Here is a 15,390-nt window from a genome sequence, read left to right on the forward strand (position 1 = left end):
TCATTAATTAGCCTGGCTAAAGAGCTGGGTGGAGCTGCTCCGGGGACAAGCTGGCTCGCTCCTGCTCATGGAGGTGAATTCATCTCCCTTCCCAGGAGCACCTGCTCTCCCTTTCATTCCCCACCAGGCTCCTTGTGCCAGGCCAGCGAATGGCCACAGGATGGGAATGAGGCCTGGGCCCCGCCCCAATCTCCTGAGTCTAATGCAGCTGCTCACCTTGTCCCCCATCAGCCGCTGGGTTTCCCCCAGGAGGGAGTAGGTGACAGGGAGAGAGAGACACACATTTGTCCTTCTGGTTGCAGGGCTTGTGTCCTTCCAATCCCATTGGTGGCTGCACAGTGGGCAGAGTCCTCGCTGCGTGCCCGGCCCAACAGAATTGCAGGGCGTGGTGTGGAACACAGAAAGAGATAGAGAGACTCATCCTCCAGCCGGGGTCAGTCTGAGAGAAATTGGCTGGGGTCCCAGTCTCACTCTTCTAGCGGGTGCCATTTCCCAGCTGGGTTCCTTACCCCTCTGGTGCAGCAGCAGCTGGTAGAGCCGGTAAACCCCCTCCCTGGCCTGCCGGCTGATGTCCTTGGCTGGGTCACTGACGGACAGAGCCAGCTGTGCCATGTGGTGACCCATCCTGGGGAATTCCGCTGAGTTCTAATGGACGGGAGAGGGAGAGGGGACTCCATCAGCATTTTCCTGTTAGCTCCCAGTCCCCCCCGGGCCAGGACTCTCCTTCCCCTCAGCCCCTCTGCAGGAGATGCTAGAGGATAGGAGCTAGAGCCAGACCCTTAATTTCCTCTGCCCCCAAGGAAGCCTGGAGCACAGGGCTGTGGACAGGGCCCTCCATGAGGACTTGCTTCCCCAGCTGCTCCAGGATGACAGGGAGGCATGAACCTGGAGCACAGTCTCCTTAAAAGCCCAGAGTCACCACTTAACTAGGACAAGAAGAACTTGACTCAAGCCAGGCTCACTCTCTGCTCTGACTCTGCCTCCCCAAGAGGAACACTCCTAACCCACAGCCCCTGCAGCAGCAGATCCTACAGCCCGTCAGAGCCAGATCACCTACGCCTGGAGTCAGGAAGCTGGGGTCAGAGGTCACTTATGTCAAACTCAGGGAGGGTGATGGTGAATCTGAGCAGGGCCGTGCTGCTCTTAACGGCCCTGGCTCTCTCTCGCGGCACCCTGGACACGATCCAGTAGTTAATGTGCTGTGGGGAAAGGAGGCATTGCACTGACTGCCCTGACCAAGGATGCCCACTGGGGGCCCGGCTAGGAGGACAGACTGGAAAATGGATCTAAGAGTGAAGGTAAAATTGCCCCCACCCCTCTCATCGGGCTCACCTCCAAGATGTAGTGGAGCCTGTCGGTGTCTGGGGACTCTGCCAGCAGGTTCCCCAGCATGGCGTCCAGGAGGTCTGGCAAGACCCTAGGCAGATCCTGAAAGCAAGGGAGAGCCATGGGTCAGAGTTAGGGAAACTGGGGCTAAACTTGCCACAGGATGGGAAGTGGGGTCTCTGGGAAGCACTGGTGTGACCCCCAAACACATATCCTGGCCTCTCTCCTTCACATCCCACTGCAGGCAATTAGCAAGGACTCATGGCAGGATGACAGCTGGCTCTTCAATCCATGACTTTAGCATGATCTACCTGCACTTGGGCAGTGTCCTTCTCCATGCCCAGGGTGAAGACGGCGTGCAGGGCAGCTCGGAGGAGGTGGGTCTCCAGCTCTGGCTCCAGGGCAGGTGTCATGGTGCTGGCAAGAGAGAGGGGCCGGTATTAGACTGTGCAGTACGGGGATGGGACTGGCACCAACACGCAGGTGAAACTGCAGGGAAATAGGTACAGGCTGGCAAGAAGGGAAACTGAGGCACCGAGCCAGGGAATGACAAGGCCAAGGTTTCTCAGACAGACAGTGGCAGGGCAGGAATAGCCCCTGTTCCCTGCACCCTGCTGCCCCTCCTGTATCTGATCCTGGGTGTGAGCCTCTCCCCAAAGCCGTTGCAATGTTACTGGAGTGAAAAGAACAGCCCAGCCAGGAGAGAGTGAACCTTCCCCGCACCTCTGCCAGAGGAGCCACCCTTGGGCGGTGACCTGGGAGTGGGAGGGGCAGTGACTCCCAGCCCTGGGCCTGAGCAGCACTGGGGTTAGGGGAACCGGGCCGGAGGGTCTCGGTACCTGAGGTTGCCCACAGCAATCAGGGAGTTGGCGAGGACGGCGCCGGGTGGAGAGTTATCAGGCAGCTCTTCAATGAGCTCCTGTGAGACCCAAAGGAGACAAAGGAGCGTGTGAGATTCGGGCCTCACTGACACTTCCCAGTGAGGAGATTACACAGCCAGGGCCCCACACAGCCAGCAGGATCCCCCCACCTACCCCCCGCTCCTCCGATTCCTGCCCAATAGTGACCACTCTCCGAATTTCTCCCGTCTCTTCTCCCCAGTCTTCAGCCCCAGCAATCCCTGCCCTCAGCTGCCCCTCCAGCACCAGCCATCCCCCATCCATTGGCCTGGGGAGACCCCTGCCCCTCCCATGTCTCTGTCCTCCCTCTGGGCGCCGTGTCTCGCTCACCACAATCCTCTCCGCCACAGCAGCCTTGCAGCAGTGCGGCTCCAGTGTGTCCTGCCCTCTCTGCTGGTGGATGGCGTGCAGGAACACGAGCTGCTGGGCCTCCTCCTGCACCCACCAGGAGTGGGGTTAGGGGAGAGAGAGCCAGTTAGCCAGGGACCTCCCTGCCCCCACACAGCAGCTGCAGGACTCAGGCCTGAATGGGGGATAGTGGGGACCCGCCCATTGTCCAAATCACCCACCACTCCACCACAAGCAGGGTCAGGAACTGGGACAGTGCCTGTGGGGGGAGGAGACCTGGCTGGTGTGTGACAGACACCCCCACCTCTGGGGTCCCAGATCATGGAGGAGAAAGGTCCCCATTAGGGCTGGTGGATCATCAGGGACAAGACCCTCTGCAGGGGGTCAGGTGCTGGGAAGGGGCAGGACAGTCTTGGTTCCAGCACAGCTGGGGAACGTTTGTACCTTTTCTCCGTCTTGGAGCTGCTCTCGGCTGTTATTGAGAGCAGCCTCCTCTGTGGCCACGTCCACCCATTCCTCCTCCTCGTCCCCTGAGTCCCTGGCGGTCCCTGCACCAGGGAGAGAAGGGGACAGGGTGACGCCTGCTGCCACTCGGGGGAAGGACAGGGGCACGCTGGGGCAATGTGTCCCCTTCCCACCTCCGGGACCCAGGGCAGATCGGGCCCCACACTCCCCCGTCTCAGTGATGCCTTCAGCCCCCAACTCCTTCAGGAGCCCATAGCAAAGAGACCCCCCCACGCTGTCCTGGACTCCCTGGGAGGTGCCTCCCCCCAACTGGAGCACCGAGGACCAAAGTGGCAGCATCTAGTGTCAGTGGGCTTCATGTGGCTCAGGCCAGACCCCTGGGCTGGGGATCCGCCCCCATAGCACTGATCGAGGGCCTGGGCCCAGGGTGTTCACAGCCCCGCCCTCACCTCTCCCTGAGCCCAGCCTGACTCCTCACCTGGAACAAAGCTGCGGCGCCCATCGGCCTCGCTGCTGCCCGAGTCCCAGGCACTGCTGCTGTCCCATGGGGAGCGGGCCGAGCTGCTGGTGGTGGGACAGGGATCCTCCACCTCCTGCCCTGGGGAGGCTGGAAAGTCCTCAGTGACCGGGCAGGGCGATGCCTCCTGCTGGGAATCAGGGCTGGGCTCCTGGGGCTGCTGCTGCCCACACAACATGTCCCAGAGTCACTCTGCCCAGCTCCCCTCCTGCGCTGGGTCCTGCCTGCCCAGCCGCAGCCTGGCCCAGCTCCATTTCGACCTGGCCTCTCCCACCTCGGCGCCTGCGCTGGGAGCGGGTTTTCTCCGCCAGAAGACTGGGCACTTCCACCTCCTGGCCTGGCCGGGAGCTCCTTCCCCGCCAGTGGGGACGGAGGGGCCGCTCTGCTCCCGGGGAAGATGGCAGCTGCTTCCCTCAGGCTCTGGGGCCACCTGCAGAGCCTTCTTCCTGAACATCCTCAGGAGCCTGGCCACCCTGGAACCGAGCGGGGAGCGGGCGTGAGTCTGGGGTCAAGGCAGCCTCTCACTAACCAGCCTGTTTGGTCCCTCCCCATCCCTGCCCCAGCCAGAGCAGCTCCTCGTCCCCCCACAGGGGTGCATGTAATGCAATCTACACGCACTGGCAGGAGTTCATTGCATGATCTGCTCCCAGCGTTCCCCCTCGTCACCTCTGGGGCTGCAATGCCCGGGGAGTCTCCTCCTTTTCCATCACTGGGCTCAGTCACTTTGGACAAGCAGCTCCCTCCTGCCGTCCCAGGCCACATTCCCCCCCAGGCTAGAGAAGGAACAGAACCCAGGAGTCCGGACTTCTCCTTGGAAACCATTCCCCACGTCAAAGTCCCGAGGCAGAGCAAGGCCAGGGCCCCTGCCGTTCCCATTGATTTCCATGCTCAGCAGCTCACAGGGTCTGGCCCAGCTCAGAGACGCTCAGCCTGGGGAACGGTCTCCCACAAGGGAAGCGTTGGGAGCCCCATTGCTGGGACCTTTCCAAACACACTGGAGACGGCTCTGGAGAAGCCCCTCCCCAGTCTGAGAGCGAGGGGCTCCTGGGGGCGGTTTGCAAATCCAATCTCCTTTGGGAGAGATTCTTTCCCCCTCTTTCTGCCTCTCCCCAGACAGACAGGGGACGCCAACGGGGAACCCTAATGCCACTCACTTGCTCTGCTGACGGAGCGATGGATGGAGGATGTTCAGTATCGTCCCTCGCCCTCCTCCTCACTCCCCAAAGCCAAGGCAGGCTGGAGAGGGTGGTGGTGACCTGAGGAGTTACCCTGCCCAGCCAGCAGGCAGGGTGATAGCACTGGGCGATCGACTGGCTGTGAAAACAAGAGTCTATCTTATTGCCAAGGGACAGAGAAACTCGGCCAGCAGCAGGGGGTGCAGAACACTGGCCTAATGCGGGGGTGACAGCACCTCCGGGATCCTGACATCCCGGCACTTTACACACCTTCCTGGAGCCTCCCAACCCCCCTGGTCTGTAGGGGCTGCTACCCCAACCCTACTGATGGGAAACAGGCCTGGGGTGGGGAAGCTACTGGCTCAGGGTCACACCAAGTGTCAGAGCCAGGGATGGGACCCAGCAGTCCTTATTTCCAGGCCCCTTCACTAACCACTGCTGCACACTCCCTCCCATAGCTGGCAATTACAACCAGGCCTTCATGTCCGGTCCCCCTGCTTTGAGAGGGAGTGTGCTCCGCTGGAGTGACTGGAGCAGGGAACTGGGAGTCAGGACTCCTGGGTTCCATTGCTGGTTTCCTATTGACCTGTGGGACTTTGGGTAAGTTGCTCCCCGCTCTAGGCTCTGTCCCCAGCAGTCAAATGGGGATTTCATACTTTCCCACTATTGGAAAGTGCTGGGAGACTCCCCCAGCAAAAGCTGCTCTGACAGTGCTAAGCAGCATCTGACCATTAGAGGTCAGAGCGCACTGCCCAGGAGGAGGAGTGTTTGGTTCTGGGCTGTTGGAGTACGGGCTTTCAACCATCTGTGCACACATATTATACTAATTGCATCTAGACCACATCTCCCTAGTTTGCTTGTGCGAATGTCCTTATTAACACCAAGATGGATCACATCTACTGTTTACCCACCTCCACTAGGCCCGTAACCCTGCCAAAGAAGGAGCTAGGATTGGGTTGGAATGATTTGTTCTTGACAAGTCCATGCTCACTAGTCCTAAGAACCAAATTGTCCTGTAGGTGCTGACAAACTGATTGTTTAATAAGGAGTTCCAGTATCTTTCCAGGTATGTTAATGGATGGGAAGACGTTCTTTTTCACATATCAGAGGGGTAGCCGTGTTAGTCTGAATCTGTAAAAAGCAACAGAGGGTCCTGTGGCACCTTTGAGACTAACAGAAGTACTGGGAGCATAAGCTTTCGTGGGTAAGAACCTCACTTGCATCTGAAGAAGTGAGGTTCTTACCCACGAAAGCTTATGCTCCCAGTACTTCTGTTAGTCTCAAAGGTGCCACAGGACCCTCTGTTCTTTTTCAGGGATCTCTGACGAGAACTGGGGCACAGCACTTAGTTTGTTGAGGCCATAAAATGGAGACAGGCACCTCTTCTCTTCTCCCAGCACCCCAGATACCTAAAAGGGTGGGACTCACATCCCTCAATGGGCTTTAAAAAAGACAATGGTTACAATGTGGCCCCAACCATTTCTGGTTTCTGCAGACTAGATGTTTTAGCAAAGTTTAGAATTCCTTGGTGCTCAACACCATGAAACTCCCCTTTCTCCTTTACAAAGGGCTTTAACGCCCCTTATCTCACCCAGGCTCTCGACTGCCCAAAGTTGGAGAATTGTCCCTGTTCCCATTGCAGAGCACTCCCCACGACACACACACAGAGTCCTCCTGGTGGTGGGAGGGGAACAGAGGAAAGGACAAAAGAAGTAAGAGATGAAGAGAAAGGAGGGAGGGATGGAGGAAAAGGTAAAAGAAAAAGGACAAACCCTAATGTCCCCAGTGATTCTAAGGGACAAAATCCCAGGTGGGGAATAAAATTCGGCCACCTTAAGCTAGTGTTTTCCATGCCTAGAATTAAGCTGGTGCCAGATGCATCAGACTGAACAGGTTCCAAACCTCTCGGAGGCTCTTACCTTCTAAACAGGGATGTCTGTTTTCTAGTAAAATCAGGAAAAAGAAAGGAGAAAACTCAAAAGAGGTTCCTCCTGGCGCTCATGTACGTGACCCCTAATACTCTCTCAGTCCTCAAAGAGAGACCTCGAGAAGGAGACTTGCTGAAGGAAAGCTACAGGGGACTCTGAGGTTTCCCTGGTCCTGCGCCCCTGTCCTGCCTGGCTGATGTCAGCATCTCTCTGTGAGGTCACCACCTCCCCAGCACCTTTGACCAATAGCCTGAGGTCCTGCAAAAGGCCTTTGTGATGTCACTCCCACACACACCCCTCCCCTGCAGTGCTAATGTTCTGCCGCAGGCCAGACCCTTTGGAGGTTTGAGCTACTCTCTGTGGATCACCCCGCTCAATGAGTGTTCATTCTAGGAAGCAAGCCGGCTAGACAGTAAAACAGCAGAGGCTGCTCCCAATACTACACTCGGTTTCTCAGAAATGAGTAGACTTTATGGGCAGAAGAGACAGTTAGAGCATCTAATCTGACCCCCTGCATATCACAGGCCTCCTGTCTACCACAATAGCTACTTTTGGGGTAAACACATTCCAGAAAGGCATCTAGTCTTTATTAAATGACATCAAGAGACGGAGAATCCACCACTTTCCTTGGTAGCTTCTTCCTGTGGTCAGTCATCCTCGCTGTTGAATATTTGTGCCTTATTTGTCATAGGAATTTGTCTCTTTTCACCTTCCAGCCATTCCCAAACCTCAGCCAGCATTTGTAGCTGACAAATCTCACGAATTGTCACAGATTGCGGTGTTACTAGAGGAGGTTTTGGAATTAACTGATAAGTCACTGGGACCAGATGGCATTCACCCAAGAGTTCTGAAAGAACTCAGATGTGAAATTGCGGAACTACTAATTATGGTTTGTAACCTGTCCTTTAAATCAGCTTCTGCATCCATGACTGGAAGATAGCTAATGTAACGCCAATATTTAAAAAGGGCACTATTGGTGATCCCGGCAATTACAGACCAGTAAGTCTAATGTCAGTACCGGGCAAATTAGTTGAAACAATTGTAAAGAATAAAATTGTCAGACACATAGAAGAACATAAATTGTTGGGCAAAAGTCAACATAGTTTAGGTAAAGGGAAATCATGTCTTACTAATCTATTAGAGTTCTTTGAAGGGGTCAACAAACATGTGGACAAGGGGGATCCAGTGGACATAGTGTACTTAGATTTCCAGAAAGCCTTTGACAAGGTCCCTCACCAAAGGGTCTTATGTAAATTAAGTTGTCATGGGATAAGAGGGAAGATCCTTTCATGGATTGAGAACTGGTTAAAAGACAGGGAACAAAGGGTAGGAATAAATGGTAAATTTTCAGAATGGAGAGGGGTAACTAGTGGTGTTCCCCAAGGGTCAGTCCTAGGACCAATGCTATTCAACTTATTCATAAATGATCTGGAGAAAGGGGTAAAAAGTGAGGTGGCAAAGTTTGCAGATGATACTAAAGTGCTCAAGATAGTTAAGACCAAAGCAGACTGTGAAGAACTTCAAAAAGATCTCCCAAAACTAAGTGATTGGGCAACAAAATGGCAAACGAAATTTAATGTGGACAACGTAAAGTAATGCACATTGGGAAAAATAACCCCAACTATACATACAATATGATGGGGGCTAATTTAGCTACAATGAATCAGGAAAAAGATCTTGGAGTCATCGTGGATAGTTCTCTGAAGACTTCCACGCAGTGTGCAGCGGCAGTCAAAAAAGCAAACAGGATGTTAGGAATCATTAAAAAGGGGATAGAGAATAAGACGGAGAATATCTTATTGCACTTATATAAATCCATGGTACACCCACATCTTGAATACTGTGTACAGATGTGGTCTCCTCATCTCAAAAAAGATATACTGGCATTAGAAAAGGTTCAGAGAAGGGTAATTAAAATGATTAGAGGTTTGGAAGGGGTCCCATATGAGGAGAGATTAAAGAGGCTAGGACTTTTCAGCTTGGAAAAGAGGAGACTATGGGGGGATATGATAGAGGTGTATGAAATCATGAGTGATGTGAAGAAAGGGAATAAGGAAAAGTTATTTACTTGTTCCCATAATATAAGAACTCCACTAGTAACCTCCCTCCAGCCTGACAGTTCACCTTTCAGTACGACCCGTTGTAGTCTCCCCTTTAACCAATTCCTTATCCACCTTTCAATTTTCATATTGATCCTCATCTTTTCCAATTTAGCTAATAATTCCCCATGTGGAACCGTATCAAATGCCTTACTGAAATCGAGGGAAATTAGATCCACTGCGTTTCCTTTGTCTAAAAAATCTGTGACCTTCTCAAAGAAGGAGATCAGGTTGGTTTGGCACGCTCTACCTTTTGTAAAGCCATGTTGTATTTTGTCCCAATTACCATTGACCTCAATGTCCTTAACTACTTTCTCCTTCAAAACATTTTCTGAGACCTTGCATACTACAGATGTCAAACTAACAGGCCTGTAGTTACCCGGATCACTTTTTTCCCCTTTCTTAAAGCTAGGAACTATGTTAGCAATTCTCCAGTCATACGGAACAACCCCTGAGTTTACTGATTCATTAACATTTTTTGCTAATGGGCTTGCAATTTCATATGCCAGTTCCTTTAATATTCTTGAATGAAGATTATCTGGGACCCCCGATTTAGTCCCATTAAACTGTTCGAGTTTGGCTTCTAACTCAGATGTGGTAATATCTACCTCCATATCCTCATTCCCATTTGTCATCCTACCATTATCTCTAAGCTCCTCATTAGCCTCTTAAAGACTGAGGCAAAGTATTTGTTTAGATATTGGGCCATGCCTAGATTATCCTTAACCTCCACTCCATCCTCAGTGTTTAGCGGTCCCACTTCTTTCTTTGTTTTCTTCTTATTTATATGGCTATAGAACCTTTTACACCTTTTACTATTGGTTTGAATTCCCTTTGCAAGGTCCAACTCTACATGGCTTTCGGCCTTTCTCACTTTGTCCCTACATTTTCTGACCTCAGTAAGGTAGCTTTCCTTGCTGATCACTCCCATCTTCCACACCTTGTAGGCTTTCTGCTTTTTCTTAATCATCTCTCTGAGATGCTTGCTCATCCAACTTGGTCTACAACTCCTGCCTATGAATTTTCCCCCCTTTCTTGGGATGCAGGCTTCTGAGAGTTTCTGCAACTTTGACTTGAAGTAATTCCAGGCCTTCTCCACCTTTAGATCCACAAGTTCTTCAGTCCAATCCACTTCCCTATCTAATTTCCTTAATTTTTTAAAGTTAGCCCTTTTGAAATCAAAAACCCTAGTCACAGATCTATTTTTGTTTACCCTTCCATTTTGTTTAAACTGAATTAGCTCATGATCGCTCAAACCAAGGCTGTCCCCTACAACTATTTCTTCTAAGAGATCCTCACTACCCACACCAAATCTAAAATGGCATCCCCTCTTGTTGGTTCTTCAACTACTTGGTGAAGGAATCCATCAGCTATCACATCTAGGAAAATCTGAGCCCTATTATATTACTAGCACTTGTCCTCCAGTCTATATCTGGGAAGTTAAAGTCTCCCATGATCACACAATTCCCATTAGTATTTACTTCATTAAAAACATTAAAGAGGTCTCAATCCCTATCCAAATCAGACTCCTGGTTCTAACAGACAGCAAACCCCCCAAAGACAGGGATAGAGCCCAGGAATCGAGATGGTGGGGAAATTTCATTGAAACCGTTTCTGTCCGAAAATCCCATTCAAACTAAACCAGTTTGTTTCTTGAAATCATATCAAGTGGCATGAAAATTCTTTGCAAAAATATTTTGTTGCAAAACAAAAGCATCTTCTGTGTCACAAAAAGAACAGGAGTACGTGTTTGTCTCGTCGCACACAAAGAGGAGACACTTAGATCTCAAAAATTAGATAAGATGTTTCAGTCTGAGCTAAGTAGTTGCTGCTCTTAACAATTGCAACATAATAAAATACAAATAAAATAGACTATTTCAGCCATTCTATTATGTCCTAATCTGATCTGAGTAAACGTGATAGGACACCTCATCTTATGCACTGCTCCTAGTGACACTCTCCAATAGATCCCCATCCTCCACCTGTCGGGAGGTAGGTAGGAGCGGATTGTTATCCCTACTTGAAAGAGGGAGAAGCTAAGGCTGAGAAAGGAGAATTGACTTGTCTTAGGTCACACAGCCAGTCCGTGGCAGAGTTGGGAATAGGACCCAAGAGCCCTGATTTTCAAACTAACCATCGGATCTTGAATTTCAGACATTGAATGACCTGAATAAAGTGTTCTCAAGTGAGTTCCAGACCAGCAAGAGTTCATAGTAATTATTCAGCAAGTATTTTAGGAGAACTGGAATGGTAGAGAAAATAATGAACTGCAGAGAAGCAGCAAAATTTGTCGAACATATGACTGGTTATGACTATTTACTTGGTCTTAAAAGAAAACAACAGGGACCTGAGTCTCCTCCCTGTCAATAACCCCCTGCTCAGCCAATCAGGGTAGCGACCGAGGGGCGGGAGGATGAGGGTTTTCACCAGAGAGCCCAAAGGATGGCCCAGGTCACCGCTGGGGATCACTGTCTGAGCACTATTTCAACGCCACATTTTTCGGTGGACCTCCCACAATGGGAGTTGTAGAGCACCCCCCACGACACACACACCCCCCTCCTGGTGGTGGGAGGGGAACGGGGAAAGGACAAAAGAAGTAAGAGATGAAGAGAAAGGAGGGAGGGATGGATGGAGGAAAAGGTAAAAGAAAAAGGACAAACCCTAATATCCCCAGTGATTCTAAGGGACAAAATCCCAGGTGGGGAATAAAATTCGGCCACCTTAAGCTAGTGTTTTCCATGCCTAAAATTCAGCTGGCGCCAGATGCGTCAGACTGAACAGGTTCCAAACCTCTCGGAGGCTCTTACCTTCTAAACAGGGACGTCAGTTTTCTAGTGAAATCAGGAAAAAGAAAGGAGAAAACTCAAAAGAGGTTCCTCCTGGCGCTCACGTACCTGAACCCAAATATCTCTCAGACCTCAAAGAGAGACCTCGAGAAGGAGACTTGCTGAAGCAAAGCCACAGGGGTCTCTGAGGTTTCCCTGGCCCTGCGCCCCATCCTGCCTGGCTGATGTCAGCATCCCTCTGTGAGGTCACCACCTCCCCTGCACCTTTGACCAATAGGCTGAGGTCCTGCAAAAGACCTTTGTGATGTCACTGCCACACCCACCCCTCCCCTGCAGTGTTAATGTCCTGCCACAGGCCAGACCCTTTGGAGGTTTGAGCTACTCCCTGTGGATCACCCCGCTCAATGAGTGTTCATTCTAGGAAGCAAGCCGGCTAGACAGTAAAACAGCAGAGGCTGCTCCCAATGCTACACTCGGTTTCTCAGAAATGAGTAGACTTTATGGCCGGAAGAGACAGTTAGAGCGTCTAATCTGACCCCTTGCATATCACAGGCCTCCTGTCTACCACAATAGCTACTTTTGGGGCAAACACATTCCGGAAAGGCATCTAGTCTTTATTAATGACATCAAGAGATGGAGAATCCACCACTTTCCTTGGTAGCTTCTTCCTGTGGTCAATCATCCTCGCTGTTGAATATTTGTGCCTTATTTGTCATAGGGATTTGTCTCTTTTCACCTTCCAGCCATTGGGTCTTGTTCTGCCTTTCTCTGCTAGACTAGAGAGCCCTTTAATACCCAGTATTTTCTCTCCATTAAGGCACTTCAACACTTCAATGAAGTCCCCTTCAATCTTCTTTTGATAAGCTAAACAGGTTAAGCTCTTTCAATAGCTCACTAGAAGGCATTTTTCTCCAGCCCTCAGAACATTTCATGGCTCTTTGCTGCCCCAGCTCCAATTTCTAGGACCATCTTTTTCAAAGGAAGACACCAAGACTGGAGGCAGTATTCCAATAGCAGTCTCACTGCTGCTGTGTCACCTCCCTATCCTACTCACGGCTCTGCTCCTACGTCTAATGATGGCTTTAGCCCTGTTCACCACAGCATCACACTGGGAGCTCATGTTGAGTGGCTTCTCCAATCTGGCCCCTATATCCTTTTCAGAGTCACTGCTTTCCTGGATACACGTCCCCATTCTGGAGGTGTGGCCGGCGTGCCTTGTGGCTACGTATAGGACCTTGCATTGGGCTCTGCTCAAACTTGTTTTCTTTGAATGGGTCCAGCTGGCCGAATGAGCCAGATCGCTCTGTATCACTGCCCTCTCGCCATCAGGAATTACCACTCTGCCTGTATTTTGTCACCCCCCAATCTTATCCGCAGTGATTCTATGTTTTCTCCCAATTCATTGATAACAATTATTTTAAAAAATTAGTCCTTGAGAGCTTCTTCAGACCCTTAGTACCCAGGACCTGCTCCCCACATCACAGTGAGAAATGTTGTCCAGCCCTGCTGGTACATAGGGGATAAGCACAGAACAAACGTACCTTTAGGAGCTGTGTTATCCATAGGCTCTGAACAACATGTGGGGGTCAGCAGATTACAAACGCACGACAGACCTGTAGTGTAGACAGGTCCCAACTGTGTCTCGGTTTCCCACCCTGTAAAATGGGGAGAACAAACAAAACCTTGATTAGCTCCATTTGATAGCTGGGGAAACCGAGGCACCCAGCGGTGCAGAGACTCGCTCATGGTCCCAAAGCCAGGAATAGAAAACAGCAGATCTGATAGCCAGGCCTGGGACCTAACCCTGGTTTTCCTGGCCTTGCTGCTCTAAGTTTAGTCACAGCCTCCATGTCTTTTCCCCCGTGTCCCTTAACCCCACGTCACTGCAGAAGAGAGATTTTCTGGTAGCCAGCTGGCTCTCCTGCATGTGGATGTCGTTCCAAAAGACGTGCTCTGGCTCAGTCCCATGCTATGGTTGGCTGAAGGAACCACTTGGTCACATTCTAGCCCTGAGTTATACAGGAGGGGCGACTAGATGCACATAATGGTCCTTTCTGACCTGAACCTCTATCAATCGCTACATTTTCTGCTGTTAGGAAGAAAACTCTGGACCTATTTTCTCTCATTCACTTTCAGTCGGAATAATTTCAATCCAGGCCAAAGGATTTCCTCTTCCATTGTGTCTTCAGCACCTTTGGGAGCAACCAGTTACTGTTACCCACAGGTTTCCAGTTTCAACCTGTCCCTGGCTGAGATGGCTAGGAAAGGGGTTGGAGCTCAACTGCACCTAGCCCAGGTGATGCAGCTCTCTAGGGCGAAGGGAAGAAGTGTGGGGGTCACGTGACAAGATGCAGCCTGTGACTAGGACCCAGGCCTGCTGAGAGATAGAAGGGCAGCCTGTGCTCAGCCAGGAGAGAGACCCCAAGGGAAGCAGGCATGGGAGGGGCTTGGAGAGTCCTTCAAAGGTCAGGGACAAGCTGGGAAGGGGCCAGGCTGAGCACTAAGGACAAGGCCCTAGGAGGGAAAGACAGGGCAGTTTAGGAGATGGGGCAGATAGTCCAGTTGGTTTCGGCTCCCAGGACCAGACACCCAGAGGTGAAGGTGATTGTCGGGGCTTCTGTCCTTCTTCCCCCGTGTAGATTTGATAGTGGAGAAGACTGATGCCGTAAGGGGGAAGTGAGTTACCCCAAGGTCACCCAGTGAGTTTATATCACAAATGCATACTCGGAAGGATCCAATAGAAACATGGATTTTCCAGTCTCTTCTTTCTAGGAGTCCCCAGGGCTAAGGTAAAACCCCTGCGGCCCCTCCCCATTCTGTTCACCTCCAAGATGTGCTGAAGTTTGTGCTGGGGGGTGCTGTCAGCAGGATCGAGAGCTCGTCATCCATGTTCTCTGGGCAGGCCTTGCTCAGAGCCTGCCAGCGGAGGGAGACTAGGGGTCAGGAGCCTGCATTAGCACCGGTGTGCCATTGACCAAGAGCTGGCTGAGGTAAGCCCCGCCTGGCCGGAGCTCGCACCCAGAAACCCTGCCCCAGGTCGGAACCCCCTCCTGTACCCTAATCCCTCCCAGACCCCACACCCCCACCCCAATCCCCTACCCCAGCCCTGAGCCCCCTCCCGCACCCAAACTCCCTCCCAGTCTCTGCACCCCAACCCTCTGCCCCAGCCCGGATCCCCCTCTGGCACCCCCAAACCCCTAATCTCCAGCCCAATCCCAGAGCCCACATCCCCACCGGAGCCCTCACCCCTCCCTGCACTCCAACCCCCAGCTCCAGCCCAGTGAAAGTGAGTGAGGGTGTGAGAGCGAGCGACTGAGGGAGGTGGGCTGGGCTGGAGTGAGTGGGGGTGGGGCCGTAGAGAAGGTCATGAAAGGGGTTGGATCAAGGGCGTTTGGTTTTGTGCAAGTAGAAAGTTGTCAACCCTACTTAAGGACCTTTGAAAAGCAGCCTCCTTAGCACCGCTCCTGATACCAGGGGCCAAGGCGCCCCCGGACATGAGAACCACAATAGGCCAGAGCAAAACGCTGCGTTAGAAATCGGAGCTCAGGCTGCCAAGCGAACGATAGCTGACAGACAGGGGATGTGGGAATTAAGGTTGTGCCTTCAGCCAGCAACTGGTGTTCATCCGTTTGCACCACACACGCACCTGTAGGCAGGGCCACTATTTCCTTGTCTGTCTGCCTGTTTAGCGTCTCTCGGTCCTTACTGTGCCCATCACCGTGGTGTCTGAGTGGCAAACCAAGGGTTTGACGTGTGCATATGAAACTGCCTGACTGGAAGGACGTGGTTTGGTGTGGATCAGTGACTGCTGGGGCGATTGGTGGCAGAAGGCTCTGAGGGCCTGGCT

At 51.9% G+C, this 15,390-nt stretch overlaps 1 long non-coding RNA gene across 1 annotated transcript; it reads right to left on the minus strand.

The window, feature by feature from the left end:
• Positions 1-3,493: 3,493 nt before the first annotated feature.
• On the minus strand, positions 3,494-13,208 carry LOC135978251 (uncharacterized). The gene is made up of 3 exons (XR_010595681.1): positions 13,085-13,208; positions 4,710-4,869; positions 3,494-4,028 (listed from the first exon to the last, which is right to left on the minus strand). It is a non-coding gene; the product is annotated as an uncharacterized LOC135978251 (long non-coding RNA).
• Positions 13,209-15,390: the final 2,182 nt, after the last annotated feature.

Source organism: Chrysemys picta, unplaced genomic scaffold (assembly GCF_011386835.1).
Source record: "Chrysemys picta bellii isolate R12L10 unplaced genomic scaffold, ASM1138683v2 scaf182, whole genome shotgun sequence".
In the NCBI taxonomy this organism is placed as follows: Eukaryota; Metazoa; Chordata; order Testudines; family Emydidae; genus Chrysemys; species Chrysemys picta.